Source organism: Heptranchias perlo, chromosome 25, assembly GCF_035084215.1.
Source record: "Heptranchias perlo isolate sHepPer1 chromosome 25, sHepPer1.hap1, whole genome shotgun sequence".
NCBI lineage: Eukaryota > Metazoa > Chordata > Chondrichthyes > Hexanchiformes > Hexanchidae > Heptranchias > Heptranchias perlo.
Window position 1 is genome coordinate 45033941 of NC_090349.1, and position 12541 is coordinate 45046481.

A 12541-nucleotide genomic window follows, 5' to 3' on the forward strand; every position below is an offset into this window, starting at 1 on the left:
GCTGCCGCTTTTCACTACAGTACAACAAAGACTACACTTCAAAAGTATTTCATTGGCTGCAAAGTGTTTTGGGATGATTTGAAGCTGTGAAAGGCGCTATATAAAAGCAAGCTCCAGGAGCCTGCAGTTAATGATTGCAGCTACCTCTCCAACTATAACTGGAAGTGTGCCTAACTCACAGGAAAGCATCCAGCAGTCTTCTGAACGAGTGCAGTGAATCCAGACTCACCGCCCATTTTGACAGCCTATTCTAGGGGTCAATGATTCTCTGCGAAAGAAAAGTACTTTGTGCTGCATGGTGGAGCGGAAAGTGAAAACAGAAGCTAGCAGGAATGAGTCCTAAGTGATTGGTTGCTCGTGCCTGATCTGCATCCCCAGTGCCAGTGTGAACCACCGCGTTATAAGCCCCTAAATCTCCTGGTGCAACGACCAACAATATTTTGTAATCAATGTTCTTATCAAAAGAGAAAAGAAAGAGCTTGCATTTATGCAGCCCCGTTCACAAACTCAGGACGTCCCAAGGCACGTTACAGCCAATGAAGTACTTTCAAAGTGTAGCCACTGCTGTAATGTAGGAAATGCGGCAGCCAATTTGCGCACAGCAAGATCCCACAAACAGCAATGTGATAATGACCAGATAATCTGTTTGTGACGTTGGCTGAGGGATAAATATTGGCCAGGACACCACGAAGAACTCCCCTGCTCTTCTTCGAAATAGTACCATGGGATCTTTTACATCCACCTGAGAGGGTAGACGGGGGCCTCGGTTTAACGTCTCATCCGAAAGACGCCACCTCCGACAGTGCAGCGCTCCCTCAGTACTGGCACTGGGAGTGTCAGCCTGGATTATGTGCTCAAGTCCCTGGAGTGGGGCTCGAACCCACGACCTTCTGACTCAGAGGTGAGAGTGAGACTGAGCCATGGTCTGATACTCATATGCCTTACCTTCCTTTCAGTAATGTATTCTCTCCCAAGTATCTCATCGCTTTTATCTTAGCCTGCTGCAATTTTGACCAATGTCGTGATCTTGCTTGGAGACGACAGGTACTTGTGTTCCTTTATCCAGTTTAAATCATGTGACTGTTTTATTCGCTACCAATCAATCTCATTTGCTTGGATTTGAAGCTGGTACAATCCACATGAAACTCCTCAAGCAAATCTCTATTCATAGCCTTTCCTTCCTCTTGCCTGTTCTACGGTTTGCGACAGCTTGCACATTGATTGCTTTTGTCATATTCAAAGCTGGGCAGGTTTCGAGTCTATGCTGCGTTCCATATTGTGTATAGAATTATCTATTTTCTCTCTTTCTCTCTCCTTTACCTTTGACGGATGGTTTTTCAGATTTCTCAGTTGATTGCTCCTTAATCTCATTCTTGAATGTTCCCATTTCCCTCACTACATTGCTCTTCAGTTTGCAGATGTAGACTTGACTGCCCTACAAATTCGTACGACTGCATTTAACATCACAGCTTGCTCCTGAAGCAGCCTTTATCTCTAAGAATTATTTGGGAGCTGTTGAAATATTCTGCCGCAGCAACAGAGGAACAGGAGTAGGCCATTCAGACCCCCGAGCCTGTTCCGCCATTCAACTAGATCATGGTCGATCTGTATCTAAACTCCATCTGCCCACCTTGGTAACGTAACCCTTAATACCCTTACCTAACAAAAATCTATCAATCTCAGCTTTGAATTTTTCAATTGATCCCCAGCATCAACAGCTTTTTGGGGGAGAAAGTTCCAGATTTCCACTCCCCTTTGTGTGAAGAAGTGCTTCCTGACATCACCCCTGAACGGCCTGGCTCTAATTTTAAGGTTCTGCCCCCTTGTTCTGGACTCCCCCCACCAGAGGAAATAGTTTCTCTCTATCTACCCTATCAACTCCTTCAATCATTTTAAAAACCTCAATTGGATCAGCCCTTAATCTTCTACGCTCCAGGGAATACAAGTCTAGTCCTTTATTAAACATTCTTATCAATTCCCCAAATTCACATTTCTTGCTGCAAATTCTTAGTTCAGTTTCATACTGATCAGTGTGAAGGTATGATGTTAAATGCACTTTTTTTGAAGAGCAGGAGTTCTCCCCGGTGTCCTGGCCAATATTTAATCCCTCAAACCAACATCACAAAAAAACAGATTACCTGGTCATTTATCTCATTGCAATTTGTGGGATCTTGCTGTGCGCTAATTGGCTGTCGCATTTCCTACATTACGACAGTGCCTACACTTCAAAAGTATTTCATTGTGAAGTGCTTTGGGACATCCGAAGGTCATGAAAGGTGCTGTATAAATGCAAGTTTGTTCTTTCTTCATGGTTTCATAGAATCATAGAGAGGTTACAGCACGGAAGGAGGCCATTCGGCCCATTGTGTCCATGCTGGCTCTATGCAAGAGCAATCCAGCTAGTCCCACTCCCCTGCCCTATCCACATAGCCCTGAAAGTTTTTTCCTTTCAAATACTTATCCAGTTCCCTTTTGAAGGCCATGATTGAATCTGCCTCCACCACCCCCTCGGGCAGTGCATTCTAGATCCTAACCACTCGCTGTGTAAAAAAGTTTTTCCTCATGTCACCTTTGGTTCTTTTGCCAATCACCTTAAATCTGTGTTCTCTGGTTCTTGATCCCTCCACCAATGGGAACAGTTTCTCACCATCTATACTGTCTAGACACTTCTTGATTTTGAATACCTCTATCAAATCTCTTCTCAACCTTCTCTGGTCCAAGAAGAACAATCCCAGCTTCTCCAGTCTATCCACGTAACTGAAGTCCTTCATCCCTGGAATCATTCCAGTAAATCTCTTCTGCACCCTCTCTAAGGCCTTCACATCTTTCCTGAAGTGCGGTGCCCAGAACTGGACACAATACTCTAGTTGTGGTTGAACCAGTGTTTTATAAAGGTTCATCATGACTTCCTTGCTTTTGTACTCTATGCCTCTATTTATAAATTGTAAACAATTTTACAACACCAAGTTATAGTCCAGCAATTTTATTTTAAATTCACAAGCTTTCGGAGGCTTCCTCCTTCCTCAGGTGAACGTTTGTTGGAAAGCCCAGGATCCCCTATGCTTTTTTTAACCGCTTCCTCAACCTGCCTTGCCACCTTCAACAATTTATGCACATATACCCCCAGATCTCTCTGTTCCTGCACCCCTTTTAGAGTTGTGCCCTCTAGTTTATATTGTCTCTCCTCATTCTTCCTACCAAAATGCATCACTTCACATTTTTCTGCATTAAATTTCATCTGCCATGTGTACGCCCATTCCACCAGCCTGTCTTTGTCCTCTTGAAGTCTATCACTATCCTCCTCACTGTTTACTACACTTCCAAGTTTTGTGTCATCTGCAAATTTGGAAATTGTGCCCTGTACACCCAAGTCCAAGTCATTAATATAGATCAATTTCTTCCATTTTTTTTACACACAATAAATATGTGGCTTTCGCATTTCATTGAGAGATGCAGCATTTCTCAAACTGGTTCCTTATTGCATTTCTTAGCAGATTCTTTTCTTGCACAGAATTGAAGTTGCTATAAATATCTTTTCTTCCCCAAAACGTGTAGACAAATGGATGCCTCCATCTGTTCACTATTCCCATCTATTCAAACAACTGCTGCAAACATTTCAAATGTATTGTTTCCATCTTCTGCAATTTTCTGCAAGACTTCCTGCCACCTGAAGGTGAGATGGAGATTGCAGCATCTTCATTTTACTCTTTGTTTTTGTGCACAAAGCTTTCTTTAAAAAAAATACTGTAATTCTTCGTTTTTACTGTTCCTTTTCTGCAGCCCCGATGACACCAAACAAAGCTCTTATCCTGAACTTGCTGTAGGGTCTTGATATTCCCAACACTGAATAAAAAGGAATTAATTTATTTAAGGTTTAAAACAGCAGGATTTCAGCCCTTGTTAACAGAACTCCATCTTCAATCCTCTGGCTGGAACAATTTGCTTGTAGCTGGTTGTCTAATTGACACAGTCCCTCATAAGAGACTGTTAGTTAAAGTTGAAGCTCCTGGAATTGAGGATAAATTAATGACTTGGTTAGGAAATTGGCTGAATGGCAGGAGACAGGAGATCAGTGGGAGATGTTCAAAAAAGAATTTAACATGATACAGAATCAATTTATACCCCTAAAGGACAAGAGCTCTACTTGCCATAAAGAACAGCCCTGGATGACAAGAGGTAAGGGACAACAGAAAACTAAAAGAAAAAGCACACAAAAATACAAAAAAATAGCACAGATCCTGGCAACTGGGACAGATACAGGGAATAGCAAAGGGTGACAGAACAGATAGTAAAAGCTACAAAAAGGGATTATGAAAAGAAAGTTGTAAGGGATATCAAAATCAACACAAAAAATTTTACAATTATATTAGGAAAAAGGTGAGCCCCTTAAAAACTGATAATGGTGAGATTGTAAAAGAAAATAAGGAAATGGCGGACATCTTAAATAATTACTTTGCGTCAGTGTTTACAGTAGAGGAACAGAGTTAATGTTTCAGGTCGAAGACCCTTCGTCAGTCATTGACCTGAAACATTAACTCTGTTTCTTTCTCCACAGATGCTGCCTCACTTTCTGAGCTTTTCCACCATTTTTTTCTGGTTTTATTTCCGATTTCCAGCATCTGCAGTATTTTGCTTTTGATTTACAGTAGAGGAGGAGGATAGCATGCCGGAGACCCCAAGAAAACTAATTTTGAATCTGGGATGGGGACTCACTATAATTTACGTAAGCAAATTAAGAGTAATGAGGAATGACACCAAAGAGTGACAAATCCTGAGGATCAGATCGTTTCCATCCCAGGGTGTTAAAGGATAGAGGTGAGAACATTGCAGAAGCCCTAACTCTAATCTTCCAAAGTTCTCTTGATTCAGGAACCGTTCCTTTAGATTGGAAAATTACACATTACTCTGCTATTTAAGAAAGGTGAGAGAGGGCAACCAGGGAATTATAGACCAGTTAGCCTAACATCTGTTGTTGGGAAATTGCTAGAGTCTATAATTAAGGATAGGGTGACTGAACACCTTGAAAATTTTCAGCTGATCAGAGAGAGCCAGCATGAATTTGTAAAGGGTAGGTCATGCCTGACGAACCTGATCGAATTTTTTGAAGAGGTGACTAAAGTAGTGGACAGGGGAATGTCAATGGATGTTGTTTCTATGGACTTCCAGAAGGCATTTGATAAAGTCCCTCATAAGAGACTGTTAGCTAAAGTTGAAATTCATGGAATTGAGGGCAAATTATTGACCTGGTTAGGAAATTGGCTGAACGGCAGGAGACAGACAGTGGGGATAATGGGCAGGTACTCAAATTGGCAGGATGTGACTAGTGGAGTCCCACAGGGATCTGTATTGGGGCCTTAACTATTCACTGTATTTATTAACGACTTAGATGACGGGATATAGAGCCACATATCCAAGTTTGCCGATGACACAAAGAATATGCAGCATTGTAAGCAGTATTGATGGAAACACAAAATTAGAGAGAGATATTAATAGATTAAATGAATGGGCAAAACTGTGGCAAATGGATTTCAATGTAGGCAAGAGTGAGGTCATCTACTTTGGACCTAAAAAGGATAGATCAGAGTACTTTCTAAATGGTGAAAAGCTCAAAACAGTGAAGGTCCAAAGAGACTTAGGGGTCCATGTACATAGATCATTAAAATGTCATGGACAGGTACAGAAAATAATCAAAAAGGCTAAAGGAATGCTGGCCTTTATATCTAGAGGACTAGAATACAAGGGGGTAGAAGTTATTCTACAGCTATACAAAGCCCTGGTTAGACCACACCTGGAGTACTGGGTTCAGTTCTGGGCACTGCACCTTAGGAAGGATATATTGGCCTTGGAGGGAGTGCAGCATAGATTTACTAGAATGATACCTGGACTCCAAGGGTTAAATATCGAGGAGAGATTACACAAACTAGGGTTGTATTCCCTGGAATTTAGAAGATTAAGGGTTGATTTGATCGAAGTTTTCAAGATATTAGGGGGAACTAATGGGGTAGATAGAGAGAGAAAAACAAGGGGACATAGCCTAAAAATTAGAGCCAGGACTTTCAGGAGTGAAGTTAGGAAACACTTCTACACACAAAGGGTGGTAGGAGTTTGGAACTCTCTTCTGCAAACGGCAGTTGATGCTAGCTCAATTGTTAATTTTAAATCTGAGATTTTTGTTAACCAAAGGTATTAAGGGATACGGGGCTAGGGCAGGTATATGGAGTTCGGTCACAGATCAGCCATGATCTCATTGAATGTCGGAACAGGCTCGATGGGCTAAATGGCCTCTTCCTGTTCCTATGTTCCTATTGCTAAATACTGATTGTTAAGGGAATGTCTAACTTATGTAAAAGAAAAAAAGACTTACATTTATATAGCGCCTTTCACGACCTCAGGACATCCCAAACAGCTTTAGAGTCAATGAAGTAGTTTTGAAGTGTAGTCACTGTTGTAATGTAGGAAACACGGCAGCCAATTTGCGCACAGCAAGATTCCACGAACAGCAATGTGTTAAATGACCAGATGATCTGTTTTAGTGATGTTGGTTGAGGGATAACTTTTATCCAGGACACCGGGGAGAACTCCCCCCCTGCTCTTCTTCAAAATAGTGGCCATGGGATCTTTGACATCCACCTGAGAGGGCAGACGGGGCCTCGGTTTAACATCTCATTCGAAAGATGACACCTCCGACAGTGCAGCACTCCCTCAGTACTACACTGAAGTGTCAGCCTGGATTGAGAGTACTACCCACTGAGCCACAGCTGCCGCCATGTACTCAAGCTGATATGAAATATCTATCTTCTCTCTATCCCACCATTGGGTGGTGGAGCTTTGAGTCCTGATTGTTGAAACTCCCTCCTTAAATACCTCCACCTCTCTCTCCTCTAAAAACCTTCTCAATACTAATCTTTTTGCCTGAGCCTTCAGTTTCTGCTCCAAACTTTCTCCCCTCGCTTGACATTCCGTTCCTATTACTTTTGCTCTGATAGGTCCATAAAGAATGCAATGTACTGGGATCCATTTCTAGAGAAATAGAATACAAAAGCAGGGAAGTAATGTTCAATTTATACAGAACCTCGGTTAGACCACACTTGGAGTGCTGTGGGCAGTTCTGAAGCAATGGAGAAAGTGCAGAAAAGATTTACAAGGATGTTACCAGAATTGAGAGGATGCAACTATCAGGAAAGATTGAACAGGCTGGGGCTCTTTTCTCTGGAAAAGAGAAGACTGAGGGGTGACCTGATAGAGGTCTTTAATATTATGAAGGGGTTCAGTAGGATGGATGTGTGGCTGCAGGGCATTCTGGAGGGGGAGGGTGAACAGCCAGTAGTCGTGGTCCATATCGGTACCAACAACATAGGCAAAAAAAAGGGATGAGGTCCTGCAAGGTGAATTTAAGGAGTTAGGAGATAAATTAAAAAGCAGGACCTCAAAGGTAGTGATCTCAGGATTACTACCAGTGCCACGTGCTAGTGAGTATAGGAACAGGAGAATAGACCAGATGAATGCGTGGCTGCAGGGGTGGTGTAGGAGGGAGGGATTTAGATTCCTGGGACATTGGGACCGGTTCTGGGGAAGATGAGACCTGTACAAGCGGGACGGGTTACACCTGAGCAGGACCGGGACCGATGTCCTCGCGGGGGTGTTTGCTAGTGCTGTTGGGGAAGGTTTAAACTAGAATGGCAGGGGGATGGGAACCTGAGCAGGGAGACAGAGGAGGGGGAAACAAGGATAGAAACAAAAGACAGAAAGGGAAGAAGCAATAGTGGAAGGCAGAGAAAACAAGGGCAAAAAACAAATAGGGCCATAGTGCAAAATTAAACTAAGATGACTAGCAATCTTAAAAAGACAAGTCTAAAGGCAGTGTCTTAATGCACAGAGCATTTGCAATAAGGTAGATGAATTAACAGCACAGATAGATATTAACGGGTATGATATACTTGCGATTACGGAGATATGGCTGCAGGGTGACCAAGGATGGGAACTGAACATCCAGGGGTATTCAATATTTAGGAAGGACAGGCAAAAAGGGGAAAGGAGGTGGGGTAGCGTTGTTAGTAACGGAGGAAATCAATGCAATAGTGAGGAAGGATATTGGCTCGGAAAATCACGATGTGGAATCTGTATGGGTGGAACTAAGAAATACCAAGTGGCAGAAAACGTTGGTGGGGGTTGTCCATAGGCCCCCAAACAGTAGTGGAGATGTAGGGGAGGGCATTAAACAGGAAATTAGAGACGCATGCAAGAACGGTACAACTATAATCATGGATGACTTTAATTTACATATAGATTGGTCAAACCAAATTAGTAATAATACTGTGGGGGAGGAATTCCAGGAGTGTGTACGTGATGGTTTTCTAGACCAATAAGTTGAGGAACCAACTAGAGAACAGGCGATCCTAGACTGGGTATTGTGCAATGAGAAAGGATTAATTAACAATCTTGTTGTGCGGGGTCCCTTAGGGAAGAGTGACCATAACATGATAGAATTCCTCATTAAGATGGAGAGAAAAGTAGTTGAATCCAAAATGAGGGTCCTGAATCTAAATAAAGGAAATCACAATAGTATGAGGTGTGAGTTGGTTAGGATAGATTGGGGAACTTTACTAAAAGGGATGACGGTGGATAGGCAATGGCTAATATTTAAAGAACGTGTGCAGGAATTACAACAATTATTCATTCCTGTCTGGCGCAAAAATAAGACAGGAAAGGTGGCTCAACCGTGGCTTACAAAAGAAATTAGATCCAAAGAGGAGACATATAAAATTGCCAGAAAAAGTGGCAAGCCTGAGGATTGGGAGCAGTTTCGAATTCAGCAAAGGAGGACAAAGAGATTGATTAAGAGGGGAAAAATAGAGTATGAGAGTAAACTGCGATGAGGAGAAACTTCTTCACTCAGAGGGTGGTAGGTCTGTGGAATTTGCTGCCCCAGGAAGCTGTGGAAGCTACATCATTAAATAAATTTAAAACAGAAATAGACAGTTTCCTAGAAGTAAAGGGAATTAGGGGTTACGGGGAGCGGGCAGGAAATTGGACATGAATTTAAATTTGAGGTTAGGATCAGATCAGCCATGATCTTATTGAATGGCGGAGCAGGCTCAAGGGGCCGATTGGCCTACTCCTGCTCCTATTTCTTATGTTCTTATGTTCTTAAACTAGCAGGGAACATAAAAACTGACTGTAAAAGCTTCTATAAATATGTCAAGAGAAAAAGATTAGTGAAGACAAATGTAGGTCCCTTACAGTCAGAAATGGGGGAAATTATAATGGGGAACAAAGAAATGGCAGAACAATTAAACACATACTTTGGTTCTATCTTCACAAAGGAGGACACAAATAACCTGCCAGAAATGTTAGGGAACCAAGAGTCTAGTGAGAGGGAGGAACTGAAGGAAACCAGTATTAGTAAAAAAATAGTGCTAGGGAAATTAATGGGGCTAAAGGCTGACAAATCCCCAGGGCCTGATAATCTACATCCCAGAGTACTAAAGGAAGTGGCCCTGGAAATAATGGATGCATTGGTGATCATCTTCCAAAATTCTATAGACTCTGGAACAGTTCCTACAGATTGGAGGGTGGCAAATGTAACCCCACTATTTAAAAATGGAGGGAGAGAAAAAACAGGGAATTACAGGCCAGTTAGCCTAACATCAATAGTGGGGAAAATGCTGGAGTCTATTATAAAAGATGTGATAACAGAACACTTGGAAGGCATTAATGGGATTGGACAAAGTCAGCATGGTTTATGAAAGGGAAATCATGTTTAACAAATCTACTGGAGTTTTTTGAGGATGTAACTAGTGGAATAGATAGGGGAGAACCAGTGGATGTGGTGTATTTGGATTTTCAGAAGGCTTTTGATAAGGTCCCACACAAGAGGTTAGTGTGCAAAATTGAAGCACATGGAATTGGGGAGAATATACTGGCATGGATTGAGAATTGGTTGACAGACAGGAAACAGAGAGTAGGAATAAACGGGCCTTTTTCCAGGTGGCAGGCAGTGACTAGTGGGGTACCGCAGGGATGAGTGCTTGGGCCCCAGCTATTCACAATATATATCAATGATTTGGATGAGGGAACTAAATGTAACATTTCCAAGTTTGCAGATGACACAAAGCTGGGGTGGAATGTGAGCTGTGAGGAGGATGCAAAGAGGCTCCAATGTGATTTAGACAAGTTGGGTGAGTGGGCAAGAACATGGCCGATGCAGTATAACGTGGATAAATGTGAGGTTATCCACTTTGGTTGTAAAAACAGAAAGGCAGATTATTATCTGAATGGTGATAGACTGGGAAAAGGGGAGGTGCAACGAGACCTGGGTGTCCTTGTACACCAGTCGCTGAAAGCGAGCATTCAGGTGCAGCAAGCAGTTAGGAAGGTGAATGGTATGTTGGCCTTCATTGCAAGAGGATTTGAGTACAGGAGCAGGGATGTCTTACTGCAGTTATACAGGGCCTTGGTGAGACCACATCTGGAGTATTGTGTGCAGTTTTGGTCTCCTTATCTGAGGAAGGATGTCCTTGCCATGGAGAGAGTGCAACGAAGGTTTACCAGACTGATTCCTGGGATGGCAGGACTGACGTATGAGGAGAGATTGGGTCGACTAGGCCTATATTCACTAGACTTTAGAAGAATGAGAGGTGATCTCATCGAAATATATGTGGAGAAACTGTTTCCAAAGAGGAGACAGATTTAAGGTGATCTGCATTAGAACCAGAGGCAACATGAGGAGACATTTTTTTATGCAGCGAGTTGTTCTGATCTGGAATGTGCTGCCTGAAAGGGCGGTGGAAGCAGATTCAATAATAACTTTCAAAACGGATTTGGATAAATACCTGAAGGGAAAAAATTTACAGGGCAGTGGGGAAAGGGACTAATTGGAGAACTCTTTCAAAGAGCCGGCACAGGCACGATGGGCTGAATGGCCTCCTCCTGCACTGTACCTACTATGAAACTATGATACTTGTGGGTGATTCCAGACCAAGGGGCATAAATATTCAATAGTCTCTAACAGATCAAGTAAAGAATTTCGGAGGAATTTCTTTGCACAGAGTGGTGAGAATGTGGAACTTGCTCCCACTTTGATGCCCTGTTTCTGCACTACTAACAAAGGCCAATTTCAGCCCCTGTGTAATGTACATTTTGTAGGGTCGCTGTTAAAAGAAGTTTCAATGTTATTTGTCATTGAAGTACCCAGTGATAAGACTATAAAAGGTGATCACTACGTTAATAAACATCCACCATGCATTGCTTATCTCCATGTTTCCACATCTTTATTCAACCGTGCGCAATGTGGCATTGTAGTAAAGCGGAGACGGCTGAAGATTTAAAAACGGAATGACTGAAACCTCGAGTTGGAGGCAGCAATCTGGAACAGGGTATCAGACACATCGTTTCCACACCCGTGGAAATGATTTTGACGCTTTGAAGTGCAAATAAAAAGGTGCGTGATGCTGAATTAATATCTGGCTGGCTGAAGGAAGGTAGATTATTGTAAATCGAGATGGTGTCACTCTGCAATGTGCGTGTGGTCATGTTTGGCTCATAAAATAAACCTCCCCTCGCCACAGAAATCCGAAAACTCTTTCTCTTTTTCAGTACCTACTCATTTTGCACAGGTCTTCTGGATTTATGAACGCTTTTGAGGAATAATAAATCCACCTGTGATATAAAATAATGGGATCCACATCGACATTCATATAACCTCTGATATAATGTAGTGAATATAAACTGGCAACACAGGATGTGCAAACCCTCTGAAAATCCTGGTGATCCACCAGCGCATCAATGCTGTGTGTCTAGATTCCTCACGCTATAGCGTTCACAAGTATGGCATTACCAACGTCACAACAACAACTTGCATTTATATAGCGCCTTTAACATAGTAAAACATCCCAAGGCGCTTCACAGGAGTGATTGTCAGACAAAATCTGACACCGAGCCACATAGGGAGATATTAGGACAGGAGACCAAAGGTTTGGTCAAAGAGGTAGGTTTTAAGGAGCGTCTTAAAGGAGGAGAGAGAGAGGTCGAGAGACTGAGAGGTTTAGGGAGGGAATTCCAGAGCTTAGGGCCTAGGCACCTGAAGACACGGCCACCAATGGTGGAGTGAAGGAAATCGGGAATGTGCAAGAGGCCAGAATTGGAGGAGCGCAGAGATCTCGGAGGATTGCAGAGCTGGAATAGGTTACAGAGATAGGGTATAGGTACAGACATCTGATTACATTAATCCATATCTATCGATCTATAATATATTAAAAGGCTTGACTGTGGCACACACTTCCTGTTGTGTCACACTTCCTGTGTTATGATTTTTTCATTCCTCGGTGTAATGCCCAGAATTACTTTTAAATCCCTTGAGAAAACTATAGGATGAAGTTGGTGGGGTTAAGGATGGGGATTGAGGTACAAGGTTGAGGGAGGATGGGGAAGTGAGATGGAGGAAGGTAAGTGGGTAATGGGGATTGAGATGGGGATTGTCAAAGGTGTTGGAATTGAGGGGAGGGATAAGAATTTTCAGGGAAAAGGAGGGAGAAGTGAAAGG